General features: G+C 37.7%; 1 protein-coding gene across 1 annotated transcript in view; it reads left to right on the top strand.

Annotated features, from left to right (window-relative positions):
* MOSMO (modulator of smoothened) overlaps window positions 1-23,826 on the top strand; it is an 83,200-nt gene that overhangs the window by 50,159 nt on the left and 9,215 nt on the right. The gene's annotated exons all lie outside the window — the stretch shown is intronic.

Genomic DNA, 23,826 nt, shown 5'->3' with positions numbered 1-23,826 from the left:
TTTTTGCTCTACCTCTTTTACTTGATTTTCAAAATCCTTTTTGAGCTCTTCCATGGCCTGAGACTAATTCATATTTTTCTTGGAAGCTTTGGATGGAGGAGTTTGATTTTGTTGTCTCCTACTGGTTGTATGTTTTGATCTTTCTTGTCACCAAAGTAAGATTCTATAGTCTGATTCTTCTTCTGGTTTTTGCTCATTTCCCCAGCTGTTTACTTGACTTTTGAGCTCATTTTCAAGGTAATTCTCTGCTTCTAGTGGGGGTTGAGAGTATACTGTCAGCTTCTTGATCCCCACACAATCTGTGGAGAGCTCCAGAAATAGCTGCTACCCCTCCTACTGCTAGTGTAGCTGCTGTGGGCTCCTCTTCCCTCTTCCCCCTCTGCCACCCTGGGGGTGGGGCTCAACCTCTCCCCTGTCTTACACAGATCCCACAGGTTTTCTCCACTGACCTTCCAGTTTGTCCTTAGTGTTTTGGAGTTGTGAATTCTGAAAACCACCACAGGTGCCAGAGATTCATCCTCTTCCCTCTCCCCAAGGATTTAGTAAGCCCCTTCTGTGCTGGTGTGTCCCACACTGGACTGCTCTCTGCTCCCAGTGTGGCATGATAGATGTTTCCCCTTGATCTTCCAGGCTGTCTTCAGCTGGAGATTTGCTTCACTTCATCATTCTGTGGGTTCTGCAGCTCAGGAATTTGTTTAGAGTCATTTTTTATAGGTATTTGACTGGGCTTGAGGGGAGAGCTCTAATAAGTCTTTGCTGTTACTCTGCCATCTTGACTCTGCCTTCTCATAAAGATGTAATTCTCAAGAGTTCCAAGTATCATCTTCCCATGTAGGAATGTAAAAATTTAGCCTTATTGAATAATATTTTTTTTCCTTTTCTGTTTACCTTTTTATGCTTCTCTTGAGTCTTGTATCTGAAAATCACATTTTCTGTTCAGTTTTGGTTTTTTGTCAGAGATGATTGAAAGTCCTCTGTGTCATTGAATGTCCCTCTTTTCCCCTGAAAGATTATACTCAATTTTGATAACTGGCTGATTTTTTTATTGTAATACAAGCTCCTTTGCCTTCCAGAGTATCATAATCCAGGCCCTGCAATCCTTTAATGTAGCAGTTGCTAAGTCCTGTGTAATCCTGACTGTGTTTCTACAATATTTAAATTGTTTTTTTTTTTTTAACTTTTTGCAGATTATCAGGTCTCTTTGACCTGATAATTCTGGGATTTGGCTGTGATATTCCTTGGAGTTTTCATTTTGAGAACTCTTCCAGGAGGTCATTGGTAGATTCTTTCAATGATTATTTTACCTCCTAGTTCTAAGATGTCAGGGTAGTTTTCCTTGATAATTTTTTGAAAGATACTGTCCATGCTGCGGCAGGGCTGAGCAGGAAGCCCCAGGTGGTCTGAGGCAGCGCAGCACTGCGGAATCCTGGGTATATCAGTCCAGGATGGGAGTCCAGTGGAACCAAGCAAGTGAGAGCCACAAGCCCAGGTATCTGCAGCGGCTGCTCCTGAGACTATCAGCCCACAGATTAAATGTCTGTAAGTCACCTACTTGAACTTCCGGGAGCCAGAATGGCAGAGTGATCGGTAAATGTTCTCTCCCTTCCCCTTGTTGACCTTGAAAGAACCATAAAATATTTCCCCAGAAAAATCCTGAAACAGTAGGATCAGCAGAAGGGGCAAACAGTCTCTTAGCACATGAAGCTAGGAAAATCACTAAGGAGGGTCCCTCTTGCTGTGGCTGAAGAGGACCAGTGCAGGACTGGAGCTGTCCCAGACAGCCCACCTCAGCAAACCAGGAGGAGATCCAGAGCCCCAGGGGGGTGGAGCCCTGCAACCACCAACACCAGGACCCCACCCGTGCCTCAGCACCCCAGGGGAATCAGGAGGACACTAGGGCAACCAGGATCACCAACCACTGAGCTTGCCTATGCTCTAGCTCAGCGGAGGAGACCTCCTGTGGCCAGACCACCCCTCCCCCACACTTAACAAGCTAGCCCCAGGATGCTGCCCAGGTTGGCCCTTTTTTTGATCATGGCTTTCAGGTAGAACAATAATTCCTGAATTATCTCTCCTGGGTCTGTTTTCCAAGTCAGTTGTTTTTCCAATGAGGTATTTTGCATTTTCTTCTGTTTTTTTCTTTCTTTTGATTTTTTTGACTGATTCTTAATGTCTCATAGTGTCATTAGCTTCCACTTGCCCAATTATAATTTTTAATGAATTATATTCTTCAGTTAGCTTTTGTAAACTCCTTTGCCATTTGACCAATTCTATTTTTTAAGGAGTTCTTCTCTTCAGTGAGTTTTTATACCTCCTTTTCCATGTGGCCAATTTTATTTTTTAAGGAGTTTTCTACATTCAGTTTTCACCCTTCATTTTCCCAAGTGCTGACTCTCTTGCATATCTCTTATTTCTTTTCCCAGTTTTTCTTCTACTTCTCTTATTTGACTTTTAAAATCCTTCTTGAGCTCTTCCAAGAAGGCTTTTTGGACTTGATACCAGTTCATATTACCTTTGAGGTTTTGGATTTGGGTATATTGACAATGTTGTCCTGTTCTTAGTTTGTATTTTATTCTTCTCTATCATCATAATAATTCTCTCTGGTCATTGTTCATTTTTGCTTTTTTGCCCATTTTGTTTGCCTGTTTCATGTCTTTTAAGGTTTAACTCTCCTACTGAAGCACAGGGGGCACTGTCCCAAGCTTCTTTTACTGAGGTTCAGGGGCCTGGTCACTATCTTTGTATCTTGGGGCCTCAGGTGCTGCAGGCTACTGAAGGCTGTAGGTATCTAGCAGCTTACCTGATGCTGAACTGGGTTCCTAGTGGTTATGTCCGGCATATGCTGAGGTCAGATGGGGTTTTCCTCTGTTTCCCCGAGGCTGTGCTGAAGCACAGGGAGGTCTGCTGCTGGAGGACACCTGCCCACCTGAGGCTGTGCCAGCACACCTAGTGGTTCTCCAAGCTGGAGTCTGTCAGTTCCCCTATTTGTGCTAAGGCACATGGGGGGTCCTGGTGTTGGCAGTTGCCTGTTCCTCCTCTCTGGGGCTCAGGATCTCCAACTGGTTTGTTGAGGTAGAACCTGCTGTCGGCATACTGAGAGGCTACTTATCCTGGATTGTGCTCCCCTTGAACCTTATTTGTTGATCCTCTTAGTCTCCTGGATCAAAGGACTGGTCCACCCTGTCTTTCCACTGGCTCTGTTCCAGGATCTGTTCTGGGGCATTGTTTTATGGATGTTTGATGATGAGAATTGGAGAGGGAAGCTACTGCTTACTCTGCCATCTTGGCTCCCAGAAGTCAAATAGAGCATTTATTAAGCACTTACTATATGTCAAGCACTATGCTAGGAGCTAGGGATAAGATTACAAATGAAGATGATAATCCCTGCCATCAGGGAGCTTGTGTTGTAATGCTGGAAGACAATACATATTTATGGAAAAATGGAAAAATAGCCTGATATCCAGAATGTCCAGAAAATAGTATGTACTTTTTCTTCCGGTCAGGATAAAGTGAAAGCTCACCTGTCAGGGTTTGGAATCCAAGGGTGAGGTAGGGATATCAGGTTGATGACTGAGGTAGAAGCAGGATGGTATAGAGATGAGTAGGAAATAAGAAATAGTTTCCTAACAATTATTACTTTCTGAAAGTAGAAAAGTCTGCCTTAGGAGGTAGTGGTTTTCACTCACTGAAGGTCTGCAAGCCAGTGGCCTCTTGTTGTAGATGTGGAAGAGATTCTTATTTTTGTGTGTATTGGGCTCAGTGTTCCCTTCCAACATTGAGATTATCTGATTTTTGTCTATGTACTTTTGTCCTCTCTTGATGCAAATCACAGCTCTTGTTTTATTATAAATAGTTCTTGTCCATATTCTTCCACAGATCCATAGATCTTCCAGAGTGCATCTGCCCAAAACCTTGAAGAACTTTTATATATTAGTGTTTTTGTTTTGGGGTGTTTTTTTCACATTTTGGGGGTAACAGTGGAGAACTCGAGCTGTACTTATCCCTTGTTGTCACTATATGATTGGCTTTTTTCTGTCACTCATTTCTCTCATGATAACTTTTGTCTACCAGTCATTATGCATTGAGTGAGCATTGTATCACTGTGCTAAAAAGCACTGTAACTGGATGTAACTGGAAAATAATCTTACAGTAAAGGTACTGGCATCAAGTTGATGGGATGCCTCTTACAGAAGGTGGGCTAAAAGGCATGGCAAGTAGGTCAGTGTATCTAGATTGAGTGCTTGGAGGAGAGTAAAGTAGAAGACTAGAAAGGAAGAAGCCAGGTTGTGAATGGTTTTAAATGCCAAAGGATTTTACATTTGATCCTGGTGATAATAGGGAACTACTGGATTTTATTGAATAGGTAGTAACCTAGTTAACCTTGTACTTCAGGAAAACCATTTAGGAACTGACTGAAGTAGAAGAGACTTGGGGCAGAGAGATCAATTAGAAGGCAATTGTAATAGTCCAAATGATGAGACTTTATACTAGGGTAGTGGTTGTGTGAGTGAAGAGAAGGGGAGACATGTACCAGAGATATTATGAAAATAGAAATGACAGGACTTAGCAATATATTAGATCTAGAGACTGAATGGGAGCAAGGTTGTAAGCCTAGGTAATCAAAAGGATAGTGGTGCCCTTGACAGTAATGAGAACATTAGGAAAAGGAGAAGATGTGGAGGCAAAGATAATAAGTTCTGTTTTGTTGGATATGTTGAATTTGAGATCCCTATAGGACAAGTAGTTCAAGGTGTTCAAGAGGCAGTTGGTGATACAGGGCTAGAGCCCAAGAGAGAAAGTAGGGTTGTAAGATCTGGGAATCATGTGTATTGAGGAGATAATTAAATCTATGGGAGCTTATAAGATCACCAAGTGAGATAGTAGAGGAAAAAGAAGAGAGCCTAAGACAAAGCCAGCTATGCCACTTCTTGCATATAGGTTGTGATTGGAAATGCACGGCAGCTTAGGGCAGTATGTGTCTCTCCATTTTCCTTGCATCACCACCAACTTTGATTCCTCACAGGTTGCAGCAGTCCAAGTCTCACAGCCATGAAGTATTATCAAAATAACTTTTATTTTTAAAAAGATAGGTCTTTATGAACCAAATCAATACACCTAGGATATAAAGGGGAAGAATCTTCATCTAAAATATCCTTAAGGTTCTAACATCCAAGATATATTAGGGAATGTATATATATAATATATATATGTTACATATATATATTATATATGTATGCTAAAAAAGTATCTAAACAGAGAGACATATGTATATGCTGCCCTGGGTGTATATGAGGAATGTGGTCATACAGTTATGAAAAGAACAATTACAAACTATTAACAACAATATGAATGACTGATCCAGATCACTAATATAAGAGAAATCCAAATCAAAACGGTTCTGAGTTCAGTCAATAAATTAGCAAAGATGAAAGAAGATAGGAATAGTGTTGGAGAAGCTACAGAAAGACAGATTCATTAATATGCTATAAACTGAGTTGTAGATCAGTCTAACCATTCTAGAAATCATTGAAGTTAGGAGGGAAATAGTTAACCAGGGAAAAAAATCTTTGCAAGAAGTTTCTCTGATAATGGTCTGATACCCAAGATCTGTAAAGAACTGATTTGCAAGAATTGATATAAAAACAAAAGTTATTTTCCAGTAGATAAATGGTTGAAATCTATGAACAGGCAGTTTTCACAGAAAGAAAAGGAAACTGTCAACAGCCATAAGAAAAAATGCTTCAAATCCCCAGTACTGGAAAAAATACAAATTAAAACAATCCTCACACACATCAGATTTGCAAAAATGGTTAAAAAAAATACAACAATGTTTGGAGCAACTGTGAAAAAACAGGGCACACTAGTATCCTGTTGGTAGAGCTGTGAATTGGTCCAGCCATTCTGGGCAGCCCCCAAAGTTATTATACATACCTTTAGATCTAGTGATAACACTATTAGGCCCATATACCCTAAAGAGATTAAAGAGGAGGAAGTCATATACACACAAAAAGTTCTTTTTCTGGTATTGAAGAACTGGAAACTAAGAGAATCCCTATTAACTAGAGAATGACTGAACAAATTAAGGCATGGGAAAGTAATGGAATATCATTGTACCCTAAGAAAATGACAAATAGGGTGGTTTCACAGAAACCCAGGAAGGTTTGTATAACCAGTATAGAAAGAATTGAGCACAACACTGTGATTTATATAATAGCAACACTGTCAAGAGAAGAACTAAGAAAGACTAAATAACCTGATTATTGCAGTGACAGACCACAATTGCAGAAGACCAATGATGGAACAAGCATGCATTCAACCTCCCATCAAAGGGTGATGAACTCAAGGTGCAGGTAGAGACATTTTGGCTATGGCCAGTAAGGCGGTTTGTTTTGCTTGAAGGTGCATGTTTGATTCAAGGGACATGGGTTGTTTTTCTTTTCTTTTCTTTTTTTCTTTTCTTTTTTTTTTTTTTTTGTGGGGAGAGAAGGGTTAGCAGTAAGAATGAAGAGAAAAGAGAAGCACTTGAATTTTAAAAATATACAGATGAGAACTGAAGGAAGTAAGAAACAGAAATCAGCTTTGAAAATAACATATTGAGTTTATCTTTTTCTCAAAATGTGAACCTTGTAATGCAGTCTCAGCTACATGTGTGGTCTTCTTTTTCTGTTCTGCTTTGTTTATGAAAATAATTCTTTGGTATTTGTCAAGTTCAGGATAAAAAAAAAACATAAAAGGAGCAGTATAAAGGCAGCTTTAACAACTCTCCTCCAACAAGGATTCTGAGACTCTTATGCATGTTAAAAATTATATAAGATTCTTTGAGAAATGCAACCATAGAAATATCTTTGTTTAATGACCCTCTGATTATTAACATCAGTTTAAGCATAAAACACAGAAATATCTCCTTGCCAGTGACATTGGTCAAGCTCCAAATGGAAGAGGGTTTTCATACAGACAATAAGATTTTTCAGATACTCCTGTTTACCTTTGATATTTGTGTTGATTTCATTAAGATCCAGAATATTATAGGATCTTCTGAATTAGATCTCTGGTTACTCAAAGGTGATCAACAGTTCATAAAGGAAAAACAAAGTGAATGAGAAATGGTAATTCTCTCAACTATGAGATGTAGTTGGATGGCCAGTACAATTAACTAATATATCAATCAGCAAGCATTTATTAAGCTCCTACTATGTGCTGACTACTAATATCATGGAAGTTGAACAAAGGAATTTGTGTTTTTTCCCAGAAACAAAAGGAAACACTAGATTTGAATGAGTAGGAGAGTGACATGCTAATATCCCTCCTTAAGGAAAATCATTTTGATGGCAATGTAGTATGGCATTGGTAAGAAACTTGAAGTTGGAAAGTCAATCAGGAGGCTGTTGCAGTAATTCAGGTGAGAATTAATGAGGGCCTGAACTAAGGTGGTAATTTTGAGTGGAGAGAAGAGAATTGCTACAAAAGATGAGTTAGAAATAGCAAGATTTGTCAACTGATTGGTTGTGGCAGATTGAGGAAGAACAGTCAAAGATAATACTAAGATCATGAATCTAGGTGACCAGAAAAGTAATGGTACCTTTGACAGAAAGAGGAAAGTTTACAAGAGGGAGATGCTTCAGGGAAAAGATAATTAATTCAGTTTTAGACATGTTGAGTTTGAGATGTTTCCAGAACATGCAGTTTGAAATGGCAAATAGGAAGTTGATGATCAAAGATTGAAGCTCAGTGAGGAGAGTGGAATTGTATATATAGAACTTTCCACCCTCTATATAGTGATAATAATTTAAACTCCTGGAAATTGATAAGTGTGTAGAGGGAAGAAAAGAGGCCCTAGGACTGTAGTGCCAATGCAACATTCACATTCCTTCCAGTGGCCAAGAATATCATGGCACAATTCTGAATTGCAGAATACAACAGACTCTCCACGTAGAAGACAGAACCAAAATATTATTCAGACACTGGAAAGCCTAATCCATCATAGTAACAAAAATCTATAAACAATAGCAATGCAGAGGGCAACACCATCCCTAAACCTTCCGCCTGCTAGGCTTCCCACAAACAAATCACAGGCAGCCCCCTTAAACAGAAATCACAAACAAACCCTTTCACTCACACTAGCCAGCAGCCTGCTTGCCTAGCTCTGACTGCTGTCACCAAATTTTCCCTCAATTTTGCTCTAGCTCTGCCTCTTCATATTCCACCCTTCCTGTTCCACCCATTCATCAAACTCTTCCCACTACAGGTTCCATGTGACCCAGGCACATCATATGGGCCTATTAATGAATGAGAAAGATCTTCTCATTTTTAAATTACCATTACAAGGACAGAGCCTTAAGGAACACCCACAGTTAGAGGACATAATGTGGATGATAAGCCAACAAAGGAAACATCAGATGGGCAGGAAAACCAACAGAGAATAGTGTCATGAAAACCCAGAAATAGTGGTGTATCTAAGGGAATTAATTGTCAGTGGAAAGATCAAGGAGGAGAACTGAGAAAAGACCATCAAAATTGCCAGTTTTGAGATCATTTGTTTGGGGTTTTTTGGCACAGGGAGGTGTAGTTAATAAATGCAGCAAGATCTTGTATTCTTTGCAGTCTTGAGCCAATTTTGTGACTATAGAATATAGTCTCCTGTAGGGAATTATATATAAAAGTTTGCCTGTCCTTATATTTTCACCAAGGATAACCTAGTTATCTGTGTAGAACATTTTCATAACATTGAAGATGAGAAAGTAGGCATACGATTCAGTAGTTACTGGTGTAACTCTAAATCACCTTTTCAGAGATATTAGCTTCATTCATGATTATTTTCTGACTTCATCTTCTTAAGTACCATTTCTGTGTCTTCATGTAACAAAGTGGGCATTGTAGTGTCTCATTCCAAAATGTGGCATTTTCTCTCACTAATGATAAAAATAGATCATGATAGACACCTTTTGAAATTTGTGGTATTTTATTATTAAAAGTATTATTAAAGGTATTAAAAACCTTCCTGTTTTGTTTACAAATGGCCCACTTGTGTGTCACACCAAGCTTTTTGTAGTTGTTTTTTGTTTGGAGGGGCAAAGCCAAGATAGAGGAGAAAAGACAGGAACTGGCAGGCACTCTCCCAAAAACTCCTCTGAAGAACTTTAATGCCTCAAAATAAATTCCGTAGTGGCAGAACCCACAAAAGGATGGGATGAAATTAATTTTCAGCCCAAGACAACTTGGAAAGTCGGCAAAAAAAGTCTGTTGCACCAGGGTGAGAGTGGAACACAGTCCAACACAGACCAGGCCCCAGTAAACCAGCAGTAGGCCTTGGGGGAAGCTGAAACAGTGATGACAGTAGCAGTTTCGGATCTCTAAGCCCACAGATGGTCAAGGGGTCAGACAACTGATCAGAAGAAGATTACAAGGCCCCCTTTTCTGGCACCAGGGGTAAGACTCTGTTGCATTGCTCATACTTGGATCTGAGTTACAATCCTGGGTCTCACTCCTAGGGCAGGGGAGGAGCACTAGCACACTAGAGTTTGCTGTGGTTACCGGGCACCTGGGACCCTGGTCCCAATTCCAGGCCACAAAAGAATGCTTGTGGTTGCTCACAAGACCAGAGTACAGACCAGGAGAATACTAGACATATCTCTCCATAGGTCATACCACCTTGGAAGAACTGAAAACATACAGTTCCCCAGAATAATCTCTGAAAACAGCAGTACAAAAAGCTTGGGACAGTGCCCCCTCCACTCCAGAAGCAGAGCCCCACTTTAGGACAGTTAAAAGTAAAGAAATAGACTAGGAAAATGAGCATAAAGAAATAGGCTTGGAAAATAAGCAAACAGCCGAAAAAGATCCTGACTATAGAAAGTTACTGAAAAGGTGACAGAGAAGATCAAAATACAGATTCAGAAGATAACATCAAAATTGCTACATCCAAACCCGCAGAGAAAAATATGAATTGGTCTCAGGCCATGTAAGAGTTCAAATAAGAGAGGTACAAGAAAAATTGGGAAGAGAAATGAGAGTGATGCAAGAAATGATGGGAAAAAAGTCAACAGTTTGGTAAAGGAGGCACAAAAATTACTGAAGAAAATAACACCTTAAAAACAGAATATGCCAAATGGTAAAAGAGACACAAAAAGAGCTTAGACACCATCTTTCAAGAAATTATCAAAGAAAGCTGCCCTGATATCCTAAAATCAAGGGATAAAATAAAAATGGAAAGAAAGAAACCACCACTTACAACCTGAAAGAAATTCCAAAATGAAAACTCCCAAGAATATTGAAGCCAAATTTCAGAGTTCCCAGTTCAAGGAGAAAATATTGCAAGGAGCCAAAAGGAAACAATTTAAATGTTATGGAACCACAGACAGGATAACACAAGAGTTAGCAGTTTCTACCTTAAAGGATTGGAGGTCTTGGAATATGACATTTCGGAAGAGAAAAGAGCAAGGATTATAACCAAGAATGACTTACTCAACCAAACCAAGTATAATCCTTCAGGGGGAAAAATAGAGGACTATCAAGCATTCCTGATGGAAAGGCTAGAGGTGAATAAAAATTTTGATTTTCAAATACAGAATAAAGAATTTTAAAAAAAACAGGAAAAAGATATCATAAGGGATTCAATAAGGTTAAACTATTTCTATTCCTGCATGGGAAAAATGATACTTTTAACTCCTAGACACTTTTTCATTATTAGGACAGTTAGTCCTACGTAGGACTACAGAGCAATGTACATAGACAGGGCATGGGTGTAGGTTGAATATGATGGAATTCTCTAAAAAAAATATAATTAAGGAGAGAGAAAAGTGGGAGAAGATTAAAAGGGAGAGGTAGAATTGGGTAAATTATCCGACATAAAAGGCACAAAAGAGCTTTTACAGTGGAGGGGAATAGGAGGGTGGAAGGGGGCACTTGAAGCTTACTTTCACTGGAATTAGCTCAAAAGAGGTAATAATATACATAAGTTGGGTTTAGAAATCTATCTTAATCATACAGGAAATTAGGAAGGGAAGAGCATAAGAGAAAGGGGAGGTGAACAGTGGTGCTGATAGAAGAGAGGGCCAGTTGGGAGAAGTAAAAGTCAGAAGCAAAACACTTTTGAGAAAGGACAGGGTGAAAGAAGAGACAGTAGGACAAACAGAGAAGAAATAGGATGGAGGGAAATACATAGTAATCATAACTGAAAAATTTTTTACAGGTTTCTCCAATAAAGATTTCATTTCTCACATATGTAGAGGAATCAAATTTGTAGAAATAAGAGCCATTTTTCAATTGATAAATATTCAAAGGATATGAACAGGCAGTTTTCAGACAAAGTAATCAAACCTTTATATAGTCACATGAAAAAAATACCATCATTGTTAGAGAAATGCAGAACAACCCTGGGCTACTGCCCCACACCTATTAGATTGGTTAATATGTTAGAAAGGGAAAAAAACAAATGCTAGAGAGGATTTGGAAAACTTGAGACACTAATGCACTGTTGGTACAATTGTATACTGATTCAACCATTCTGCAGAGCAATTTGGAACTACATCTCAAGGGTTATAAAACTGTACATACCCTTTGACCCAGCAATATCCCTACTAGGTCTGTATCCCAAAGGAGATAAAAAGCAAAAAGGGAAAGAACCTATGTGTACAAAAATACTTATAGCAGTTCTTTTAGTGGTGGCAAAGAATTGGAAATGAGGGTATGTCCATCATCCGGGGAATGGCTGAATAAGTTCCGTATGATCATGATGAAATACTGTTATACTGTAAGAAATGATATGCAGGATGTTCTCAGAAAAGCTGGACTTACATGAACTGATGCAAAGTGAAGTGAACAGAACCAGGAGAACGTTGTACAAAGTAACAACAACATTGTTAGATGATTAGCAGCGCATGACTTAGCTCTTCTCAGCAGCACAGTGATCTAAGACAGTTCTGAGGGGCTTGTGATAAAAAATGCTGTCCATTTCCAGAGATGGAATTGATGCAGATCAAAGCATACTTTTTCTTTATTTATTTTTCTTGGGGTTTTTTGTCCATGTTTTGTTTCATGACATGACTAACATGAGAATTTTTTTGCATGACTACACATGCATAACCTTTATTGAATTGCTTGCTTTCTCAGGGAGAGGGAGAGAATTTGGAATTCAACAAAATTTTTTTAAACAAATGATAAAAATTGTTTTTACATATAATTAAGAGGAAATACTAAATTTTAAAAGTTACATATCAAAAAATTGTTTTGTTTTTGCTGCTTTTCACTCTTTATGTTTTGTTGCTGTTTTATTGTCTTCTGTCATACTCCTCCATAGCGGTTTTTTCTTTTTTACGTTTTTATTGATATCTTTGTTGTTTTTTTTAATGTTACTTACATTTCCCAATATACTTCCCTTACACCTTCTTCCCCTGGCTATTCATTATAAAAAACAAGGCCTGGAAGGAAAGTCCTATGTTTCTTCAAATTTACCATTATCTATATTCAGTAATATCTCATTACATTCATATACTATAACTTGCTTAACCATGCTACAGTGTTGGACATTAATTTCACTTCCAGTTATTTCCTACTATAAAAATAGTGCTGCAGTCAAAATTTTTGTATAAATGAGATCTCTCTTTTTAAGACTTATTTCCTTGGAGTACATGTCTAGTAGTGAGATCCCTGGATCAAAAACTGTGAACATTTTAGTTACTTTATTTGTATGATTCCAAATTGCTTTCCAGAATGGTTGAATCAGTTCACAGATCCACTAACTCTGTGTTGTATTTCTCTCCACAACCCTTCCTGGATGTAAAGTAAAACTTTGGGCTGGTTTTGAATTGCATCTCTATCACTTTTAGTGATTATGAGTATTCTTTCATATAATTAATAGTTTTCAGTACTTAGTTTGGAAACATTTTGTATTCTTGGCTTTTGTATTAGGGAATTACTTTTGCACTTATATACATCTTGGATATCAGCACTTTATCAGAAATATTTGGTGCAAAGATTTTTTTTTTTCCCCGTACAGGACCTTTTCCCTTGTTATGCTAGTTGCCTTAATTATTTTATGCAAAAACATTTCAATTTCCTGTAATTGAAATTATTTATTGTATATTTTGTGATTGCCTCTATTTTTGCCTAAGAATTTGTCCCCTAACCATTGCTATGAAAACTATCTAGTCTGATTACTTTCTAATTTTTTTATGATTGACCTTTAATATTCATGCCACATGTTGATTTTGAGCCTGTAGTGTTTTAAACATTAGTTTGTATAATAAACTGGTAGTGTCTTTGACTGCCATCTCAATCTGATGCGAAAATCAAGGATTTATTGGTTATGGCAGTTTCTTAGGCTTTTTAGATTTCTCATGTTGATGATTTAGTCTGCAATGCAGAAGTGTTAAACTCAAATAAAAAGAGATTACCTGCACATTGACTTAGAAAACCACAAATGAGCATATCTATGTTTTATTGTATTTTTATGTCCCCAGCATTTAGCACAGTGTCTGGCACATAGTGAGTGCTTAATAAATATTTTTTTGACTAATTGACAAGAAACATCATGTAGAAGTTCATGCTTTAGCTGAGTCTTGAAGGAACAGAAGGACTCTGAGGCAGAAGTGAAAGGGGTAGTACAAAGGCACAGAGATGGGAGATGATGAGTTGTGTGTTAGGAACAGAGAGTTAGAAGTAGTAAGGCTGGAGAAGAAATAGTATTTGATGAGGTTAGAAAGAAAGGTTGAGGCTGGGTTGCCTTTAAAATCTTAAGAGATATTTTATCCTAAAGCTGTCATGAAGTGTTGTATTTGAGTAGGAAAGTGACATGGTTAAAGTCTGTCCTTAAGGAAAATCACTTTCTCGGTGATGAATATGATGGACTGGATTGGTAAGAGACTTGAACCAGGGAGACCAAGTAGAAGGCTATTGCAATAATTTAGAGAGGTGAAGAGGGTATGAGCTAAGATAGTAGCTGTGTGAGTGGAGAGAATGAGTCTGATGAGAGAAATGAGGGGGTAGAATGGCAGAATTTGGAAACATTAGATTTGTGGAGCGAGGAAGAGGGAGAAATAGAGGATAAATACCCAGATTATGAACCTGACAGGGTAGAGGGATGATGGTGCCTTCAAAAGAAATAGGGAAGTTTGGAGGAAGATAGGGCTTAAGGGGAAGGATGAGTTTAGTTTTGGGTATAATGAGTTTGAGAGGTCTCAAGAGCATGCAGTTTCAAATGTCCAGTAGGTCATTGGTGATAAGATAATAAAGCTCAACGGAGAGACTAGAGTTGGCCATATGGCTTTGTAAAATCATCTGCATAGAGGTGATAGTTATGCTCTTAGTAGGTGATGAAGTTACCAAGAGAAGAGTATGTAGCAAGAGAAAAGAAGAGGTCCTTGAACAGAGTCTTAGAGAGCACCCACTGTTAGGGGATATAATATACAGAGGAGACTGAGGAGCGATCAGACAGGCAACAAAGTAGTAGCTGTACCTCAGAATGTGGTTAGGAACTAGATCTATGATATCATTGGCATAGAGAACTCAGAGGTGAGGAAACTCCCCATACCGTTGGAGTTCTCCCTCTGCCATTGCTTTTTTTTTTTTGGTTTATACGGTCTTTGAGAGTTACCTAGCACTGAGTAGTAATCCAGAGTTATACAGCCAAAATGTGTCAGAGACAGGCCTTGAACCAAATTCATCTAGTGTCCAGGCTAGGTCTTTTCATTTTGCTGTTGTTAACCAAAAATAATATCACAAGTCCGTGGGATATGCATTGCAGCTGGATTTATTACAAGAGAAAGGCACATGCAAGTGGGAACTCCTTATACCAAGAGCCCAGCAGTGCAGGGAAAGCCTTGCATATTTAAGTTAAAGAGAAAAGGGGAGGTAGTAGGAAAGGGGAAAAGGATTAATCCCTTCCCAAAGGGGATGAGAAAGGTGATGGCAAAAGCAGCATTCTTTTCCCTTGGGAACTGCTAGATCATTAAGATAGGATGGTCAGCTTATCTATAGGGGTCTCAGCTATACAGAACAATTTCTCAGTGTGGTGCAGACTGATTGACACCTGTCTTAATTCCCAAAGACACACAGTTTCCCAACGGGAAACAAACAGGAAATTATGTCTGCTGTGGGAGGGCAGTGTTACATCCTTGACACAATCAGGGCTACCTACACTACTCTAGGTTCAGTGTGTCTGGAAAATATGGCAGTTCAAGAAGACAAATATAGGGAACCCCTTAACACCATGCTGTCTTCCTACCTTAGGTTAATCAAGAAGTTGTAAGAGAGAAAACTTAACTAGTCAATTTCCCTGTACTAGCAGTGCTGGTGAAATTTTCTAAAATCTAGTGTCAATAAATGAAGTTTCTAAACTATCAGTGGATTTATCTTTTTCATTCTGTTCCTGCCATCTTAATCCCTTGTCTGCACCCCTAATCAGATAGGGAAAGCCTTTCAAATGGGAGGAGTTGGTTGGATGCCAAAGTTCTTGATTTTTTTATTATTATTATTAAAGGGGCCATCCCTTGAGTAACTTAAAGAAACCAATTCATTTATTGGGTATATCTCACTCAAAGTGAGTAGTATGTGATAAGATCTTAGCCTGAAAGGGCCAGGATCTCACACTGCATCTTGGATCATCTCCAGTTGTCCTAATGAATATCAGGCCACTGGACCCAAATGGCTCAGGAGAAGAAAGTGAGGCTGGTGACCTTCCACAGCCCTCCCTCATTCAAATTAATGTCAACTGCAAGTCATGTCGTGGTCCTCTTCAAGAATGAAGGACATACACAACAACAACAGCAGTGATTCAAGGATCTCTCTGAAGAAGGTGCCCTTGCTCAAAGATATCTCCCAGTTAAACTGTCATAGTTGTCTTAAGTGCCACCTTTGCTTCATGTTGAAGCAATATCCCTTGATTAAATTCGTATACTTTGTGGGAAAGACAACACGTTATGCCATTATCAGTCACCAGTACCTTAAGAATTAATGAGCCTTTCCACTTGAACAGACAGATACCTGAGAGTAGTTTTGGATTGAGAGAGAGGGTTGGAGAGCATGAAGAGAGTGGGCCAGAGAACCCTGGATAGCATAAGAGAATTGGGCACAGGGGGAAGGCGGATGGCGAGGAAGAAGAACCACAGGTTAAAAGCTGGCTACAAAATGGGTAGGTGAAAAGTTAACAAAGATAAGATTAAACTTGTTTCTTAATTTTGCAAAAGGTTGTCTTTGTAAGGGAGAGTTGGTTCCATGGTCAGACTTGAAAACAATTATTGCACATGATTCTGAAGTGCGCACTTAACAATTTTGTAATTTGTGCCTTTCTTGAAGGTAATTTTTTTTTTACTTTCTAAATCTCTAGGCTGTTGCTCAATTTTTGTATGAGATGACATGACATGGCTACTAATTATTTTAAGTGTGGAATATATACAGGTTTCTTGTATGACAGTTTAAACTGTGTCTCATGACCCCACACAGTATGTATCATAATGCTATCCTAATGAAGAGGCCATAGGTAGGAATCCATGCCTAGAATCACTACTTGTTTTTTCTTTTGCATATTATATCATGCAGGTGAGATTCCAAGAGAAGGGAGGAAGAAAGGGGTGGTGCTCTAGGGTTTGGTTTCCTTTTACTACATACAGTTCTTTTCTTTGGGTAGGGTTGGTTACCTAGGACACAACTACAGGATACAGACAGATCAGGTTGAAAGAGATTTGTAATTGTAGACTGCTTCAAGTTGGCAGCTAAAGCTTGTTGGATGTAACATTAGTGAATACCTGAATGTGTATTTAATTAGTGTGCTGCAGAGAACCACATAGAATAACGCATGTTCTATGGGAGAGCCCTTTTAATGAAGTGTGATTTTAAATTTATCTTGTTTTCCATTCACTTTGGTTCATCAAGAATTTGTTAAATGCTTCTCATATGCCTAGTACTGTGATGTAGACTATTAGAGGTTGGGGAGGATACAAAAGAAATAGAATATCTACTGTTTGTAATGTACGTTAAAAACCTGTGTATATGATATAATTTATAGAACAATTCATGGGACTGTAATTTATTATGTCCCAAGGAAATAATAGTGCGTAGTGAAAAGAACACCATAATAGAAGTTTGACCTTTTCCCAACTTTGCCCTTCACATCTTTGGCCTTCGGTTTCCTAACCTGTAAAATGAGGAACTTAAACTGAGTTATCTTTAAGATCTCATCCAGCTCTATGATCCCAAGTTACAAATTGAGTTGTTCTAGGGCAATACCCATGAAATAAAATGATAATGTTAACTCTTTGCTTTCACCAGACATATAATGTGTCTTAAGAGATTCTTTTTTATTGAAATTGGTAGATGTGACTAATTGTCATAACTCTGATTCATGTAACAGTGTATAGTAAACAATAAATACTTAGAGATTCATTTTACTAGATACTTTATATTTTCTTGTTACTAATTTGCATTAGGTCCCTTTTCTTCAAAATGCAGGTGTTGAATGTTTTATCTTTACCTTTGGTAATCGGATTCAGTACACAGAGGCACTGCCGTTCCATTAGAGACAAACATCTGTTAAGATTCTTTTACTTTGTGGAAGCTTTTTTCTAAGTGTATACTTAGTGTTTTGTAGTAGATTGAGTTCCAGCCAAAAAAGGAAGACAAAGTAAGTCAGTCTTCAAAGACTTTAACCATACACGTAGAAGAATAAATTAAGCTAGAGCAATAACATGCCCTGCATTGGGGAAAAGGAGCAGTATTGTGTATACTTTTAAGCTACCCTCTATACATTCAGAAATATTTTTAAGAAGAGCAAGTATTTTTGAGTTATGAGATATAGGATGAGTTAACTTTATGGAGAAATCTTCAAAATGTAATTTAGGAAAGTTATATCAGTGGGCAATTACAGATGGAAGCTTTTTTCTGTCACGTTAAATTCTCCAAACCAAGCATGCACAGTTTCTTCAAGCAGTACTCATAATATATATTCAAGGCCCTCACTATTCTTATTGCCCTCTGTGGACTGGATACTCCCTAGCTTATCAAATCTTTAAACTATGGAACCATAACTGAACACATTACTCCAGATGATGTCTGACAAGGGCAGAGTATGGTGGAATTATCACCTCTCTATTCCTGGAAACTATGTCTCTCTTAATATAACACAAAATTGCATAGTCTTGCTTAATACTACACATGGTTGGCTACCATATCATACTTTTGACTCAAATTGAACTTGGAACCCACTAAAATTTCTACATCTATTCAAAAACAGCTGCTTGCTGTGCCTTTCTCATCTTACGTTTGTGAATTTTTTTTTTTATCTCTGTGAGATTTTGCATTTATCCTTATTGAATTTTAGCCCAGTGCTCTAGCCTATCGTCTTTTGATCCTGACTCTGTCATCCAGTGTAGTGGCTAACTCTTCCAACTTTGTGTCATCTGTAAATTTGATAAGAATATCATCTCTGCCTTTATCTCAGTTATTGATAAAAGTGTTAAGACATAGATCCCTGGGGTACTCCACTGGAAATCTCTTGCCACGTTTACACTGAACCATTAACAACTGCTCTTTGAGTCCTTACATCCAACCACTACTCAATCCATCTCATCGTATGATTCTTCATATCTCTTCATCTTCTTCACAAGAATTGTATGAGATAACTTTAGCAAAAGCCTTGCTAACATCTTGGTTATCTACTAGTACAAAAATCTTGTCGAAAAGAAAAGGAAATGAGATTATTGTGACCTATTCTTGATGAAACTGTGCTGGCCCTTTGTATTCACCACTTCTCAGTCATAGGTTCCCAAAGTGACAATACCTTCCCCTAGGGGTGCCTTGGGTATAATTTGGGGGTCATTGAATAAAAATAAGGGGACGTTGGAAGCATAAGGAAAAAAGAGAAGAAAATTTTGAAAAACCATTCGTACATGTTTCATCTGTTGTATAACAGAGTTAAAATCATAGTGATTACATTATTTTCCAAATAAACACACAAAATGCAAGTTATAACCAATCAGTGGTCAGGTCCACCAACAGGTCTTAATGAGCAAGTGTTGGCAGGCGAGCATGTTGCATATTGTCAGGAAGTCCATCATGCATCAGCAGGAATATGTGTGCATAATGACTTGTTTACAGTATGATACTATACAGTTACATGATGCAATATTGTGTCATCAAAATTTCAATGTAGGAAAGTCCCACAAATTTACAATAAATTACTAAATTTGAGATGCTTTATTTTTTTTAAAAAATATATTTGATATGTTTTTGAAGTAATATGTTTTTTAAAAACCATTAAAGGGTTCAAGAAAGTGGATTTCCAGGGGGGCACTGAGTAATTTTTTTTAAAAGGGGGCGGCAGATCAAATAAGTTTGGAAACCTCTGATGTAGATGTTCCCTAACTATCTCTTTAAAAATCCATTATATGTTTTTTCCAGGAATCAACTTCACTAGCCTGTAGTTTCAGATTGTTCACTTCTCTTTTCTGAAAATTAAGACACTCTTGTGGTATCTCTTCTGTTTTCTCCGACCTTGTAAATATCCCTTATTAGTAGCTTAGCATTACATCTTCTTGTCCTTTCAGGAGTCAAGGATGTAGTTCATCTGGGCCACATAGCTTGAATCCATCAGTGGGAGGGAACTAGGTGTTTTCTTATCACCTTGCTTGGGTATCAACTTTTGCTAGTTGTTTTTGTCCTATCATTTTCATTGTAAAGTTATTCCTTGCAGAGAATACAGAAACAAAATAAATACCGAACAATTCTGCCTCCTCTGTCTTATCCGCTATTGTCCCATCCACCCCAAAGTCCTTATTCTTTCTTTGATCCTCCTTTTTCTCCCAGTATCACTTTTTCTTAAGAAAAAGCTGTTTCTGTTGCCCACACTTTTCTTTTACTATCTTATTTAACATTCTTAACACTATTTTTACAGGTCCAGATCACACTCTTTCCATTCATTCTATTACCTGGCCTTGCTTCTTTTTAAAATCTGATTTGGTTGGTAAATTCCCAGTAAATCAACTTCAGTCTCTTTAGACAAATCCCATTTTTCCTCCCCACTGAAATTGTTTCCCTTTGTGGCTTCAGAATGTTGTTCTTGAGCATCTCTCATTCCTCTTCATAGAGTCCAACCTATCTTTCCTCTACATCTTTAAAATTTACTTTCTCAGAATCCCAAATGCATTTCAGACTATGCCAAGATTTTCTCACCTTCTCTATTCAAATTCTAGGATGGAGTGATCATTTCTCCAGAATTCATATCATTTCTACTCCACAAGTCAGCTCTTACCTGTTAGTAAGAACAAGACTCAAAATAGAATTTCAGTTTATTGATGCTTCCACTTTCTAAAAGATGAAATTATTACTAAGGTAATTCAAGGAGCTATTAGCAACATTGCTTTGGGCACAGAGAAAGTTCCAGAAGACATGAATAACTGAAGACTCCTTTCCCTACTGTATCGTACCTGTAAGTCAGGCTTGTGATCTGTTTCCCAAACTCCTCTCCCATTTCAAAGTGCTCTTTCTGTCCAGGTAATAGAGAATATATTCCAATGACAAAATCACTTGTTTGACTGTCCTTTCACCTTCAAGTAATCTCTGTCATCCTTAGTTTCCCTGGTTCCTGAATTTCTTTACATTATTTCTTTAATATACTGTACTATCTCACCTCCATTTCCCTTTACCAATTTCATCAGAATAAGGTATACGTGTGCAGAACCCTGGCCTACCCTTGGGTTTCATCCCATCAAGGCTCAGTGAAAACTGTTAAGTCAAATCTACCTTCTTGTGTTGGAACTTCTAGTTTCTATTATTTTTTACCTAAACTCTGGAATAGACTTTTGAGGCCATGGATTTTGCTGCCAACTTTTCTTAGTTTTTTTCTTTTCTCCTATGGATTTCTGGGTGTTACAGTTACTATTCTTTCTTTGTGGCTGCTTTCTATAGTATTTTACTTGGAAGTTATACATAAACAGACTTCTCCCTCCCTCATCGTTTTTAGTATAAAGCTCTTTTGATTAGTTAATCAAAAGGGCTATAATTAGAATTCATCAGACTATACTTGGGTGTTGTGTTTTGGGATTTTTTTAAAAATTATCCTTTTTTTTAAGATTATACTTTGTAAGGGTCCTTTCTCCGGTCTTTTTTCATAGTCTATCATAGAACAATGTGCTTTCATATATGGAACAGTGACTACAGAGGTTAACTTGTTTGAGGCCTTCCTTTGCTCAGTAGTCAGGAGTAGCTTCCTGTTCTAAGCTCTTGGGTACTACCATGAATGCCTTCTTTATTTTCAAAAAGTACAAGAAAATGCTTTGTCATCATAAGTTAACAGTTTTGTAGGAGGCCCTTCCTTAATGTTTTCATTTTAAGAAAACGTTGAGGGGGGCAGTGGCAGGGGAGTAACTGAAGGACAGCTATATATGCACTGCTGTCTTTTTACCTCTGGTTTTCCAGTTTGTTTCAGTTATCATAAAACTCTTAAAGATTAGTGTTAGAAGGCCAAGAAAATTTAACTTATTTATTCCTATTTGGCATATACTACTATTAGTGTGGAAGTCTGTTTACATTCTTTCCCTCTAGTCCTAGCTCAAAAATAAAAACAACAAAAAATGCTACATTTATATTCATATCTTTCTTCTGTGCAAAGATCATTATATAGACCCAAGTGTAGGATTATTTTAGTGCTGTAACAAAGGATGAAAACATAGCTTGTCTGAATTTAATTTTCCTCTACCTTCTCTGATAATTGTAATTAAAGAACTAAGGTCATATGTAGTTAGCACTTAAAAAAAATTCCAAGATTCTAGCCCCGTTTGAGACTATAACCTACTTCTTACTCATTTACTCTCAATTTCATTCTTGTTTCTAAAAATACTTCACTAGCAAAACCAAGGTGCTAAAATACCCAGACTACTGTCACAGCCTCCTCCTTCACAGCCAACCCATCACATATCAGAAGCACTGAATGCACAAATTTTGTTTTTAAAGAAGTCACTTATTAGTGGCAGTTATCTTTATCCTATTGAGTAAAAATGTAAATAGGACAAACGAAAATCATGGTCTTAGGTCAAGGGGTTTTTTTCTGGAAGAAAATAATATTTCCAGTGAAAAAATAACTCAGACAAAAAGTACAGGAATCTGTTATTTTTAGGTAGATCCTCAGGCATTTCTTCTAGGTAACTTTTGTTACAGCTGTTCTTTGTATCGGAGTAACACTTTCTCCCACAGTTCTTGGTGGTGAATGAAGTTTTTTGTTTTTTTTCCAAATGAATACAGACCCTCTAGCCTCTGAGTCTGAGATTCTGAGTAAATTTTCACTCATTCATAAACTATGTGCATCTTTTCTTCAAACCTGTTCTATCTAGTTTCTCTTTCTATTAATGGCAGTGTCATTCTTCAGTCACCTGAGACTCAAAATGAGTCATCTTTGACTGTCTTCTCCCTCCTTTAATCTCCATATCCAAATAGTTGTCAATTGCTTTTGATTTTGCTTCCATGAACTCCAGCATAGAGCATCTCTTTTGCATTCCCACTGCCACCAACCTAGCCAAAGCACTCATCGCATCTCACCTAAACTATTGAAATATCCCTCTAATCAGTCTTCTTTTCTAACTCTTCCTTCTCTACTCCTCCTTCGCACTGTTGCCATATTAACTTTCAGTAATACACAGATCTAATTAGAATTTGTCAGAAATCCTTACTGACTCCTTAATGTAGTCCAAACATTATTCTTATAATCAAGACCCTTTACTTTCTGGCTTCAGCCTGCCTTGCCTTATCTCCTGCTGTTTTCTTTCCTGTGCATTCTGTGATGTTGCCAAACTGACCTCCTTACCTTCCATTAATGTGTCCAAAGTTTTGCCTCTTTTTGTGGATGTAGAATGGAATTTGTTGTCTGTCTACATTTTAAAACCCAGTTCAAATGCTACCTTCTCTGTGAAACTTTCTTCCTTGTTGCTGCTTACAACTGAGCACTTTGTGCCTCTCCTACACACTTACATTCTGTTTTGTATTGTAGTTAGGGTTTTAGTTTATTCACCTGTTATTTGCATATTAGAGTATAAACTACTTGATGTTAAAGTTATCTCATTTATGTATCACCTTCTGCATCTTGCATATTGTGGGCACTAAATAAAACTTTGTTGAATAAGGAGAATCCAGAGTGTTGGTGTGAAACTATTTAATTTATTTTATTTTTTTTAAAAAAATTTTCAGTGCTTAAAAGGAAACTGTTTTATAACAACCCCTCATTGATAAGACTTAAATATTTTCTCCATGTATCTTTGGTTGTTTGTGCTATAGTTATTTTCTGATAAGCCATGTTAGTGACTGTTTCAAATTATTGATATAGTATTTTCATTACGTTTTAAAGTTACTGAACTTACTAAGTGGGAAACAGACTCTTCCAGCATATTTGCAGGAGTTTAGTGGGAAAGTTGATGTTAATGTCGGTCCATTTAACTTTGACAAGCTGGTTTTTCTAATGTTTAGTCCTTTGTAGAACTTTCATTATATAATGATTAGGAAAGTTCCGAAATATTCAATTTTGTCAGCAGTTTTTCTAATGTTGTCTCCAGTGACCCAAAAAAGTACTATACAGTGGGTTTTCTATCTAAGAACAGAATAGTTCTAGCTAATATGTATGTTTATGTTACATGTGTTAAACAGACCTCCCCTGTAGCTTTGCAGGGCCTCAATGATTGACCTCATTCCCAGTGTTTTTCAAGGTTAGAGTTTACTAACTCCAAATATTATTTTGTGGAGCAGAGTTGCTTTAACCCAGTGACTTAATAAATTAGGGACAATTCAGTTTATTTTAGGGGGAGAAGGAAGAAAGAATCTCAACAGTCCCCTAAACGCTTCCCCACATTTCGC

This window comes from Notamacropus eugenii, chromosome 3 (assembly GCF_028372415.1).
Source record: "Notamacropus eugenii isolate mMacEug1 chromosome 3, mMacEug1.pri_v2, whole genome shotgun sequence".
In the NCBI taxonomy this organism is placed as follows: domain Eukaryota; kingdom Metazoa; phylum Chordata; class Mammalia; order Diprotodontia; family Macropodidae; genus Notamacropus; species Notamacropus eugenii.
This window is presented reverse-complemented; position numbering and strand designations above follow the sequence as displayed.